Source organism: Suricata suricatta, chromosome 2 (assembly GCF_006229205.1).
Source record: "Suricata suricatta isolate VVHF042 chromosome 2, meerkat_22Aug2017_6uvM2_HiC, whole genome shotgun sequence".
In the NCBI taxonomy this organism is placed as follows: Eukaryota; Metazoa; Chordata; class Mammalia; order Carnivora; family Herpestidae; genus Suricata; species Suricata suricatta.
Genome location: NC_043701.1, coordinates 163,707,498 through 163,719,539, shown reverse-complemented (window position 1 = coordinate 163,719,539; position 12,042 = coordinate 163,707,498).

Here is a 12,042-nt window from a genome sequence, read left to right as displayed (position 1 = left end):
ACCGCAGCAATTTCCTACTCAACACATCCCCAAAGGCAAGGGAAATGAAAGCAAAACTGAACTCTTGGGACTTCATCAAAATAAATACATTTTTAAAAAGAGGATAGATAGCTAGATAGCCTGATAGATAATAGATAAGCAGGCAAGCATTTGGTCAAGGACTTGACCTCAGGCAACCATCCTGGGAGCTGGTTAAAGCAATGTCTGTAAGACTGCTCTCCCCATGACTGGGGCTGCAGCTTGCAGCCCGTAATGCTGGCAGGCAGGAAGCGCAGGTATATGTAAAGCTGGGAATAACAAGAACAAACTAGGACTGAAAAGCAAAAACTGTGACTTAGGGGGACAAACTAAACCGTGTATCAGTTCTTATTGACTGTGGCCTTGGTAGTGTGGGTGCCTTACAGAAGCTAGACACACAGGGAACTTGTCGGGGACCTAAACATGCATACCTGGCCCAGAAGCTCAATAGGCTGGAGGACCAGCGGAAGGTCAGACTGCTGGCCACCATTTTGGACTCATGCTAGTAAGGCAAGGAGCCAACAAACAGCAATATGTCTGGCCATCAGTAACTGCTGCTTCACGTCTTCCCTCCAAATCTCATAAAACATCTCTGTATGGCCCACCAAAATCAGAAACTTACACAAGAGAGAATTTTGGAGATGTCCTTCAGTCTAGTTAAGTAGATTTATTACAATGCAATCACAGTATGAACCCATTAACTGAAAAGTACTGGTATCTGTGCATTGTTCATAATGCACTCTCTCTTTTAAAAAAATTAATTATAACCAATATTATTTACAGAGCTTTATTAGGTGTCTAGTAATGGGGGAGATAAGGTACAAATGACAAATGATGAAATATATTGTAGTCTAAGATAAGCGGCAAATGCCACAGAAGATAGAATTCCATTTTGAATTTTGATGCCTATTAATTCATAGTGCTGGATAGTAATTCTGGGTTGAGAAGGATTCTGAGCTGCATTCATTCAACAAACTTTTAGTGATTTCCTACTATATGACTATTAAATGGTATGGCTAGTGCAGTTAATGAAAATGTCAAAAAAGCCCTGCCTTTGTTCTAGTAAAGAAGAGAGCCAATACACAGATAAATAAGCAAAACAGATAATAAATACATTTGAGTTTAGCGGAAAGAGTGATGTAATCTATAAATGATGTCTGGAGTTGAGAGTGGCCCACTACTAGGAGTTTTCAAGAAGCTTTGAGGTATGGGCAAAGGTTTGTTTTTTTTTAATTTTATTTTTAATTTTTTATTTGAGAGAGAGACAGCACATGCAAGAACAAATGCAAGCAGGGGGAGAGAGGGGTGGGGGGGAGAGAGAGAGAGAGAGGATCTTTGGGGAGGCTCCATGCTCAGTGCAATTGTGTTCCAGGACCTTGGGATTATGACCTAAGCTGAAATCAAGAGTTGGACGCTAAACTGACTGAGTCACCCAGGTGCCCTGGTCAATGTTTGAGCATTGAAATCTAGGCCTTCTTTCAAGATGGAATTCAAAGTTACTTTTCCACTTCAATAAATCTGCTCTGAGAAACAAATGTGGTGTGCTTACGTTGCAGTGTGTTGATCAGAATGGTCAAAAGACAGGGTCCATGTAAGTGTACCAGGTATAGGAGATGTGGCTGAAAAGAAAGAGCAGGGTTAGGGTGAAGAGGACTTAAATGTAAGGCCTGTTACATAATATTTGTTTCTCTAGGTGGTTCAGTATAGATTTTTCCAGAGGCTCATAAAGCCAGCAGTGATAGGACCCATGTTGGAGTCCAATCCGCCTTCTCCATGTGAGGCTGATTGTGAAGATGAAAATCAATAGGCAATAAAGGTAGTTCTTGTTAAAACTAAATTGGAATGATTGATTTTCCTCTGGATCATTTAGATTCCTGAAATCTGTGGGGCTCATTATGGAAAGAGAAATATTTACTCTTCACTTAAAGTTTTATAGCATAGAAAGAAAGAGATAGAATCCAAACATCACTGGGGGAAAATGCAAGAAAACCCGGTCTTTATGTGGCAATTTAAGGTAATAATGTGGCCCATAAAGAGGAGTTAATGTGCCCTGACTTCTCTGAGAACAAATCTCATCATCAAAATAAAACTCAAATACTGGTAAACTTGGAGGTGGTGGGGTGGGGTGTGGTGGGGTGGGGTTGGGGGCTATGACTAAAAGTGAATTAATCCAATATCTCTACAAGAAAATTCAATGCATCCTTCCCCACATCCAGAAAACTTACTCTGAGAAGTGAGTTGTGGGGGACCAGCAAGTACATTAGACTCTTTTTATGGGGCAGAAGTAGGAGGCCTGACTGGATAGGTTCTTCAAGTCAGCATAGAACATGTGGATATTGTCTGGTAAGTGTAATATATGATGCAAAGGACACCTATTAGTAAAATACAAATGCCATCAGTAGGAAAAAAATTAGAAGGTTCACAATCAATGATTTGCAAAATAAGTGCTAGTTGCCTGGGGTGAGGTGACTTTAGAAAAGTGGACACATTTACGTTGGATGAGTCTGGAAGGGAACAGAAGGGTATCACCTCAAGTACCACAGAAATTTAAAGTTAAAACGTCCTTGAAGATTGAAATTCCAATTTTTGAAAATTGAGGGCCAATACAAATGTTTAATCAATTTTTATATGGTTGATAATATATTTTCCCATTATTATATGATAATCCAAGTAATGATTCTAGTTCATATTCTCTGGTCAATCTTCCCCTCCCTAGTCCTAGACCTGGAACCAGAGCGCAGGACATTGTTTTCTGACCAGGCTGAGAATAATGTCACAAGAGCTTGGGTACCTCCACTGCAAATGGGCCCAGTCTTTGGAGCTCTGGGCTACTGCAAAATGAGGGTCATGCATATTACAGTTTACTCAGTCCTATATACAGGGATGCAGTCTAGAATTCACCTAGAGTAATATTTCAATACGACTTTTTGAAAAAGATAAATGACATAGTCTTTGACCTACATGTTCATGTTGCGTTATTCCCAGACAGGAATTTTCTCCTCAATTTGTGGAAGGAGAAATACAACTAAAGCATATGGTACCTGGCGGGAGTCTTTTGGATGATTATGGAGAATATCTTGTGCTTTTGCCTGCTCAGTATCTATTGTACCTTCCTATATCTGGACTCAATTTTCCATTAGGGAACTCAGTCTCTCATCTCATAAAGCTAGAATTTTGGCTTCAGAAATTGACAAAAGTACAGGTTTAGATAATCAAAATACCACATACCTTTGGCCACAGTTATTATTTTATGAAAGGCATGTGGCTCAAAACCATTCATGTAATAGTTTTCCAAAGGTTCCAACATGAGATTCTCTCCTTCTACTAGATTATGCTTAAAAGGTTAGATATAAACATGAAGCTATTTTAGCCATCGGCTTGAGAATAAAGCCAGCACACAGGAAAACACAGTGAAAATAGAGAAAAAAAACTACTCAACTACTCCAGGGGCACCTGGGTGGCTCAGCTGGTTGAGCTTCCAACTTCTGCTCAGGTCATGATCTAACAGTTCGTGGGTTCGAGCCCTGCATCAGACTCTGTGCTGACAGCTCAGAACCTGGAACCTGCTTTGGATTCTCTGTCTCTCTCTCTCTCTCTCTGACCCTCCCCTGCTCATACTCTGTTTCTCTCTCTCAAAAATAAATAAACATTTAAAAAAATTTAAAAAAAGACTACTTCATGATGATATTGAATGAGAATCTGAATGAAATTTATAAACCAGTGAATTCCATTTTTAGTTTTAGACTGAATTATTTTAGTTATAAACAGCAGATACCTAACTCAACTAACAAACATGTAAAGAAAATATGTGCATAAACAATAAATAATTTCTAATTGCATTAGGATGGTAAAAAAATATCACATAACATTATCTAATTTCACTTGTAATGAAGATGTGAGAGACACAAGTTATGCTTATTTGATTTATCCAAAGCCTAGTCATAATATTATATTAATAATAATAATGGCTAAAAATCAAAGCTAATATTAAGGACAAGAATAGAACTCACTTATCTGGCAGACAGTTCTTCAAAATATGCAAAAAGAAATAATTAGTAATAAATAATAATAATAATTTGGAGCGATTCTACCATAGATAGAACCCAAATTATCGGTCACTAATACTGGCTGTAACTGCCAAGGTAAGATCACCATTTCTAAACATGTGAAAAGTTTCTCTTAATATGCAAATGTGCTTTTCACATTTTCCTCAGAACTTCCTTAAAAACAGAAAGCATTTTATAGCATTTTTCACAGAAGAATAATACAATCTCCATGCAGTGTGTCAAACAATGATGATTAAATTAAGCTACTCCTCATATTGGCAACCCACTTATAACCAATGTGCTGCCCACAGCTGTCTTGAAATGCCTTTAATTCCAAAGTACAGTATAAGTGAATTATCACACTTCATAGCCAGAGATAATTACATTCATTTAAAAAATGAAAGATACTGTCAAATTGAAGGTTCACAAAATCTAAAGTATTAAATCTATTTCCTTATAATATATGGGGTATTCAAAATCTGAATAGTAGAATGCAATTAGAAGTGTTAGAAAAGAGGATGATCAATTTTATCTTTCCATGCAATTTAGAAATCAGATATAGTAATAAGTAATTATTGAGATTCACTGAAGTTATTGATAAAATAACTGTGAACACCATGAATTTAGAATGTACATTCCCAATATGAAGTTGTGAATGCTCTGTACCACTTTTAGCTTGTTATGGGTTTTAAAACCACAGACAATAGGTACAGTATATGTCCAAAAGTGATTGAATCAATGTACGGGCTGAAAAAAATTTAATAAAATAAAATTTAAAGGCAAACAGTAAAGGGAAATAGCTGAAGAAAAGAAGCGGGGAGGGAAAATAGCATTGGTGGACAAATAATTCATTCTCTTTTATGACGCACTTTTAAGAAAATTCCAAAGATTTCAATTTTTAAGAGGATTGAATAAACAATAACACAAGGAAATACAAATAAATAGGCAAGAAGGAAAGGAAGGAAGGAAAGAAGGAAGAGGGAGAGAGAGAGAGGAAGGAAGGAAGGAAGGAAGATGAAAGAAAGAAGAAGGGAGGGAGAGAGGAAGGAAGGAAGGAAAAAAGACAAAGACCATGCAAAGTAAAATAACAATACAGTGTGCTTTATTAGGAGAACCAAGAGAGTAAAAGAGAAAAATATATTAGAGAGTAAAAATTCATTAGATAGGTAAGATTAATGGTGGAACAAATTTACCAATTTGCCTTTTGTCTTACAAAAATTTCTCACAATCTTTGCTCTGCTGATGGCATCCTGAACCCCCTCCATCTCACCTATGGAGTTATAGCTGAATTATTTTTAAATATAATTTTCTAATGCTATTTTAAGGAGCTTGAGTTGGGGAAATGAAATCTATTTTTCTATTAAGTCTACCAGTCTATATTTCTATTAAGTCTATTTTCTATTAAGTCTACCAACATCTTCCCTAATAAATATATATGTATATTTATATATACATACATGTGTATATATGTTTTATATACACATATATTGATATATACTTAGAAAGAATAACATATTATAATATGTAGTATATTTTATGCCATAATATATAATGCACTAGTTTTATTTAAAGTATATAAACAGACATTTAAAATATATATTTATACTATGCATTATTATCATTATAAATAAAATGATTGCATATATTACACACACAGGACCCCACTGTCCTGGCTTTCTCCTCACCTCTTCGCATGTGGACACTTCCCCCATAGTAGCTGCTTTCTTCAATGGGAAGAGTATAATCCAGATACATGGGTGGGAAGGACATTAAGAGATTGTGCTCATGAGAGGCGAAGCCAAATTCACTTTATTGCCACTGTTGCTTACGCATATAACATCAATGCTAAATGCACGTATGACACGCGGACCCTCAGAATCAGTTTTCACAAAAACATTCCTGGAGGCATCACTGTTGAGCTCCAACTTGAACTCTTGTAGAGGGCTGCGACTGTTGATGCCGTACATGGGGGAGGCAATCTCATTCCACTTTAGCCCTTGGGGGCTTGTTGTAAGATCTACTTCTATAGTAATCATACTGTAAATACATACATAAATCATACTGTAAATACATACATACCTAAATTTTCTTCCCTGTGCCCATTGTTTGTACCCAGGGCAACACTGATACTAACTTGGGTGACAATGGAATTCCATTCAAGAATAGTTTTAATCCATGGGCATTCTTTCATTTATGCATGTGAGAGGGTTTTCTTTTTTCTTTAATATTTTTACATTGTAGTACTTGTTTTGCTTGTTGGTGGTGTTTGCTTATTTAATACATTCCGTCAGGGACAGAAATTACATGCTGTTTTTTTCCCTAGGAAGTGTGTCTTGGGTTTTTCCCTTATTATTTTCTTTACTTTTTTTTTTCTCTCTCTTCTTTTTTTTGGTGGTGGTGGTGGTTATGTTTAAATGAAGTTGCTTTTACATTACCAAAGACTTAATCATCCATTTTCTATATAAAAGGTAGCTACCTTTTTTGCATAGACCTCAAGTATATTGTAGTATAGAGGTGGAATTTAAGGAAAGGTATTAAGCAGGCTATGTTTTAGCTTATAAGCAAGTAATAAATTGTATCATTTATATTGAATGTATCATAGATAAGCTGCTGTATAACGATTGCCACTTCAGATAGCTGTGAAATTAGGTGATTAACTAGTTGTTACTTAACCTTCTAATTGCTGTATAAGTCTAATTACATGAAATAGAAGCTGGGGTTTTGATTTTTTACTTTGCTTTTCTTTTTGGAATGTCATTGTAACTACTGTATTGTAAATGATGGAAAATAAATGCATATGTTTAAAAAATTAAGTTTAAATAAATAAATAAATAAATAAATAAATGCCCTTGGCAGATCTGAGACAAAAAACAAAAATCCATGGGCATTCAACTAAAGCAACTTATTGTTTTTAAAATCTCAGCTATTTTTAATACATCTTGGTGTGTCTGCCAACTTGGGAAACCCCAATGCACTTTCTTACTATTTTATTAATCTATGATTGTAATACCCTACCTAATATGTCCAAATTACCCAATTCTTATAAAACACAACTGTCCAGAATAGAAAAATGTTGAAATTAGGACACTTTAAATTAATGACCTAATCACAGTTAATTTTCTTGGTATTTACTCTAAGAAAATGAATCCTGATGAACTCTTCAGTATTAATATGGATGCCACTTACTAGCACTTGTATAGAATTTTGACTTCAATTCAACCATAATTAACTAGGCCATTAATTTAAAGTGCAAGAGCACAAGATAATAAAACATCAGTTCATGTATAAAAGACATCTTAGTTCTCCATGAAAACAAAAGACTGTCTCATACAATTGCTATTTAATTTGTCTTGGTCACAAATGGAGACAGAATCAGCCCAGAGGAGTTTTGAATATAACTTTCACACCACATGACTCTGTCTTTAGCAAGGTGCTGCAGGCACAGACATTTCATTGGCATAGAAGGAGCATGAAACACCATTATATTCAGTAGTTGTGTCTCTTTTCTAAAGTGGACCACTTCTGGGTATATATCTGAAGGATATATCTGCACTCCCATGTTCATTGCAGCATTAGTCACAATAGCCAAGACATGAAAACAACCTAAGTGTCTATCAACAGATGAATGGATTAAAAATGTGATTAAAAAGTGTGTGTGTGTGTGTGTGTGTGTGTGTGTGTGTGTGTGTTTAGTATTACTCAGCCATATAAAAGGAAGAAATCCTGCCATTTACAACATGGGTGGACCCTGAAGGCATTATGCTAAGTGAAATAAGTCAGACAAAGGAAGAAAAATACTATACACTCTCACTTACATGTAGAATTGAGAGAGAGACAGAGAGAGAGAGAGAGAGAGAGAGAGAGAGACAGAGAGAATTGATTTCATAGAAACAGAAAATAGAATGGTGGTTGTCAGGGGCTGTGTGGAGGAGGAAATGGGTAATGCAGGTCAAAGGGTACAAATTTTTGGTTATAACAAGAATGAATTCTGAGGACTTACAGTGCTGTGTACTTGAAAGTTGCTGAGTGTAGATCTTAAGTATTCTCACCACATACACACAACCAATAGTTAACTGTGTGAGTTATGTTATCATCTTGATCTTGGTAATCATTCTACAGTGTAGGTGGTATAGAAAACCATCACATTGTGTACATTAAATATATATAATTATATCTGTCAGTTATTCCTCAAAAAGTTAAAAGAAATTTTGATACATTGTGATATAAAAGTATATGATACACATTGAATTTGAAAGATTTGATTCAAAATATAACATAAAATATTTCAATAATTTTTAATACTGGTTTAATCTTGAAATGGCATTTTGTATATAATGATTTAAAGTGTATTATTAACATTAAGAAAATAAAAGAAAAGGAGGTTTCCACCAAAATAAAAAAGCAAAAACAAAAACAAATAAATAAAGTGGACCAAAACAGTTGTGGCTACCCAGGGGCTCATTAGGTAAAGAGGGCAGGTCAAGAAGGGAAGACATTATTTATTCACCAATAAGGCAAAATACAGCACATCTCATGTCCCATAGCTTCCTGTAAAAAGGGGTCTAGGGGTATTAATGCTTTCTCATGGTTTTAGTAAACCAGCTACAAGTTGGAAGAACTGATAAATTTGCTAAGGTGTTAACTAATCTGTCCCTCTGCCTTTCAAGACATCTAAACATACTAGCTTCCTAATAAAATAAAATTAAAAGATTCTTAAAAAGAGAGAGAGAAAGAAAGAGAGAAATTTCAAGGCTTAGAATTACCAGTATCAGAACAATGTTTTCTCCTTCCTTTTCCTGCAAATGTCTCCATTTCGTCCAGAGCGAAGCTGGAGATGAGGTGACCCTTGTTCCCCATCACTCACCATGCTCTATATACCCATTGCCAATATTAGATTAGCCATCTGGCTTCTTTTTTGCAAATTCAGCTCATCTTAATAATCTCCTCTGAATCCTTTCCAAACCTTTTGTGTCCCTCCATATTTCTGGGACACTGATATGGAATTAATTATGAAGGGCAGGAATATTTAGCAAGCCTAAAATAAAAATCATTTTATCAGTATATAGAGCTATGTAATTTGTGTTCTATAAGGTTTATGTTAGTTTTCCTGTTACATGTGATTTTAATTTTTTGCTCTGCCTTAAAGAATCATCTAGTCTATGTTTACATGAATACTCCCTAAAACAAACATAACATTTCCAGGTATGCATACATTTGCAGATGCTTAATAGAAACTGAGGCTACGGACAAGAATGCTGAAAACGCAGTGAGAGTCCAGTGCAAATGAACTCAAAACCTAGTGCGCTAACTTTAAAATCACACATCTCAGGTGACAGAAGTGATGTTTTCATTTCTAAACAGAGAGGTCAAATAGGAGATAATAGAAAAGTAGGTATAGATGCCAAACAAATAGGGGAGAAATAAATGAGAGATTTACAAAGGCAAATGAGACAAAGCCTATTGTCACAAAGGATGCATGTCCAGCAGCTTCAACTTATCTTTATGTACATGAAGTTTTTCCACCCATGGAGTTTCCTAAATAATTCAAAGTCTCTAGAAAAGCTAGAGACACCTTTAATATGACAGAGGACTTTGTAGCAGTTTACATACACTGCAGGGTGAAGGGCAGCACTTAATAACTGTTATTTAATGGTAATTTTAGAAGGCGGAGAAAAGGTGTTTCTGCTCTTTCTAAATGTGGATAAACAGAGTTATAGAGGCTTTTTGAAATTAGATCACATATGTATATTTATAGCTCCTTAAGAGTATTCATGATACAAAGTAATGAAAAGTAGTGCATACTGATATTTTTACAAAACTCTACTTTTAAAATGGAGGGTCTCCATAATGTGGATAGACCTATAGGGTATAAGACTGAGTAAAATAAATCAGACAGGGAAAGACAAATACCATATTATTTCACTTATATGTGAAATCTAAAACCAAGAACAAACAAGTAAACAAGAACAAGAAAAAAGAGAGAAGTAAACTAAAAAATAAAGAGAACATATTGGTGGTCCCCAAAGGGAAGGATGGGGGGTTACACAGATGAAATAAATGAAGGAGATTAAGAGATACAAACTTCCAGTTATAAAATGAATAAGTCATAGGGATGAAAGGTACAGCATCAGGGGGGCCCTGAGTGGCTCAGCTGATTGAGCGTCTGACTCTTAGTTTCAACCCAGGTCATGGACTTGTGGTTTTGTGCATGCCCCACATTAGGCTCTGCACTCACAGCACAGAGCCTGCTTGGTATTCTCTGTCTCCCTCTCTCTGTGCCCCTCCTACACTCACACTGTCTCTGTCTCTCTAAAAATAAACTTAAAAAATTTTTTAAATGAATAATACAGCATAGGGAATATAATCAATAATATCATGATATACATTATGGTAAGCATTTCATAATGTATATAACTGTTGAATCACTATAATGTACACATGAAAGTAATTTAATATATGTCAACCACTTTTCAATTAAAAGTAAAATTTTGGGGTGTTTTGTTTTTTTGTTTTTTTTTTTTTGATGGAGGATCAGGACAAAAACAGGATAGAGAATTTGGAAACTGGAATTTGTGGAATTCATTTTTAGCCAAGAGTTCAAAGAGCAAAATGTCTTTAAGTTTCTAGGTTAGGTATAAGCATACAGGAGGCAGTTCCCAGATTAGCAATAATTCTGAATTCCAACGTATCGCTTTGCCAGCAGACTTCCCTAACAAAAGACTACATCAGTTAGTAAAATGTAGAATTGGCCAATCTTCAAAGGCTGGATATGTCCTGATTTGTCTCTGAAGAACTGAACATTTCCATAACCCTCTCCCTCCAGGAGCCAACGCTGTTTGAATTCTTAACTATATACTGTGAGTACTTTACATAAACGACCTGAAACCCTCATGTCAACACCACATCGCTGGAAGGGAGAGGGAACTGAGCCTTGGAGAGTTTAAATAACTTACAGGTTCCATAGCAACGCAGTTGTTTAACAACCATCTGCTTAGGGGGATACTTGATGAAAGAGATCTTACCCCCAAAATAATCTCATTACTCCCAAGACATAGGTTATTTCAAAACAGACATTTAGAGTTTGCAGTATCTAGCTTCTGCACCATTCATTCATTCATTCATTCATTCATTCATATAGTTACTACATATTATTGAGTACTGCCTATGGCCAAGAACTGTGTTAATGATGATTCCAGTCTTGGAGAAGCAGTAATGCTGGAACTGCTAAATAATGTCTCTCTAGAAGGTCAGCAAGGAGGATTGGCTGTCCCTCAGAAGTGGTAGTTAAGGGTTTTGAAGAAGCATTTTAGGGCTGTCTGATATGAACATTTCATTCAGAGACAGCGTTAAATCAAGAACGTATATTGGAGACCCAGGAGAGTAAGTACCTCATTTTGAAGACCACGGAAGTTCTATATGTGTAAATGTAAAATACCTATAGAAGAAGGTTTTAACAGTACCTAAGAATATAAAGAAAAAGGGTTCAAATGGCTAATTTCTTAGGATTCTTCAAGCAGCAGCTATGGGAGGTTGAGTACAACTGGTTTACGTCGAAGGGGATCCCAGGAAAGACTCTTAAGGGAATGTGGAATTGAGTCAAGGGGAAAAAATCCAATGAAGGAAACTTACTGCTGAGATAAGGTAGACTTGGTGAAGACTTCTGGAAAAGTGAAGGGGATGCTTCAGAGTTGTAAACACTTTACCTCAGAAGAAGGAAGCTGGAGTGTCTATGTTCTCAATACCATACATTTTTGGCTGAGGGGTCTCTTACAAGCCTTTACTTTTTCTTCCTTCCAGACTGTTCCATACATGGGGAGGAGGAGGAAAGATTGCGGAGAAGTAGGGAGCCCCATACTCTTTTCCTGCCCGCATCTCTCAAACAAAGGACTGAAGCCATAAGACACTGAACCACAAGAGTCTGGGAGGAAAAGAGAGAGTCCGCTAAGAAAACAGCCTCAGAGGGCTACCTCAAGAAACA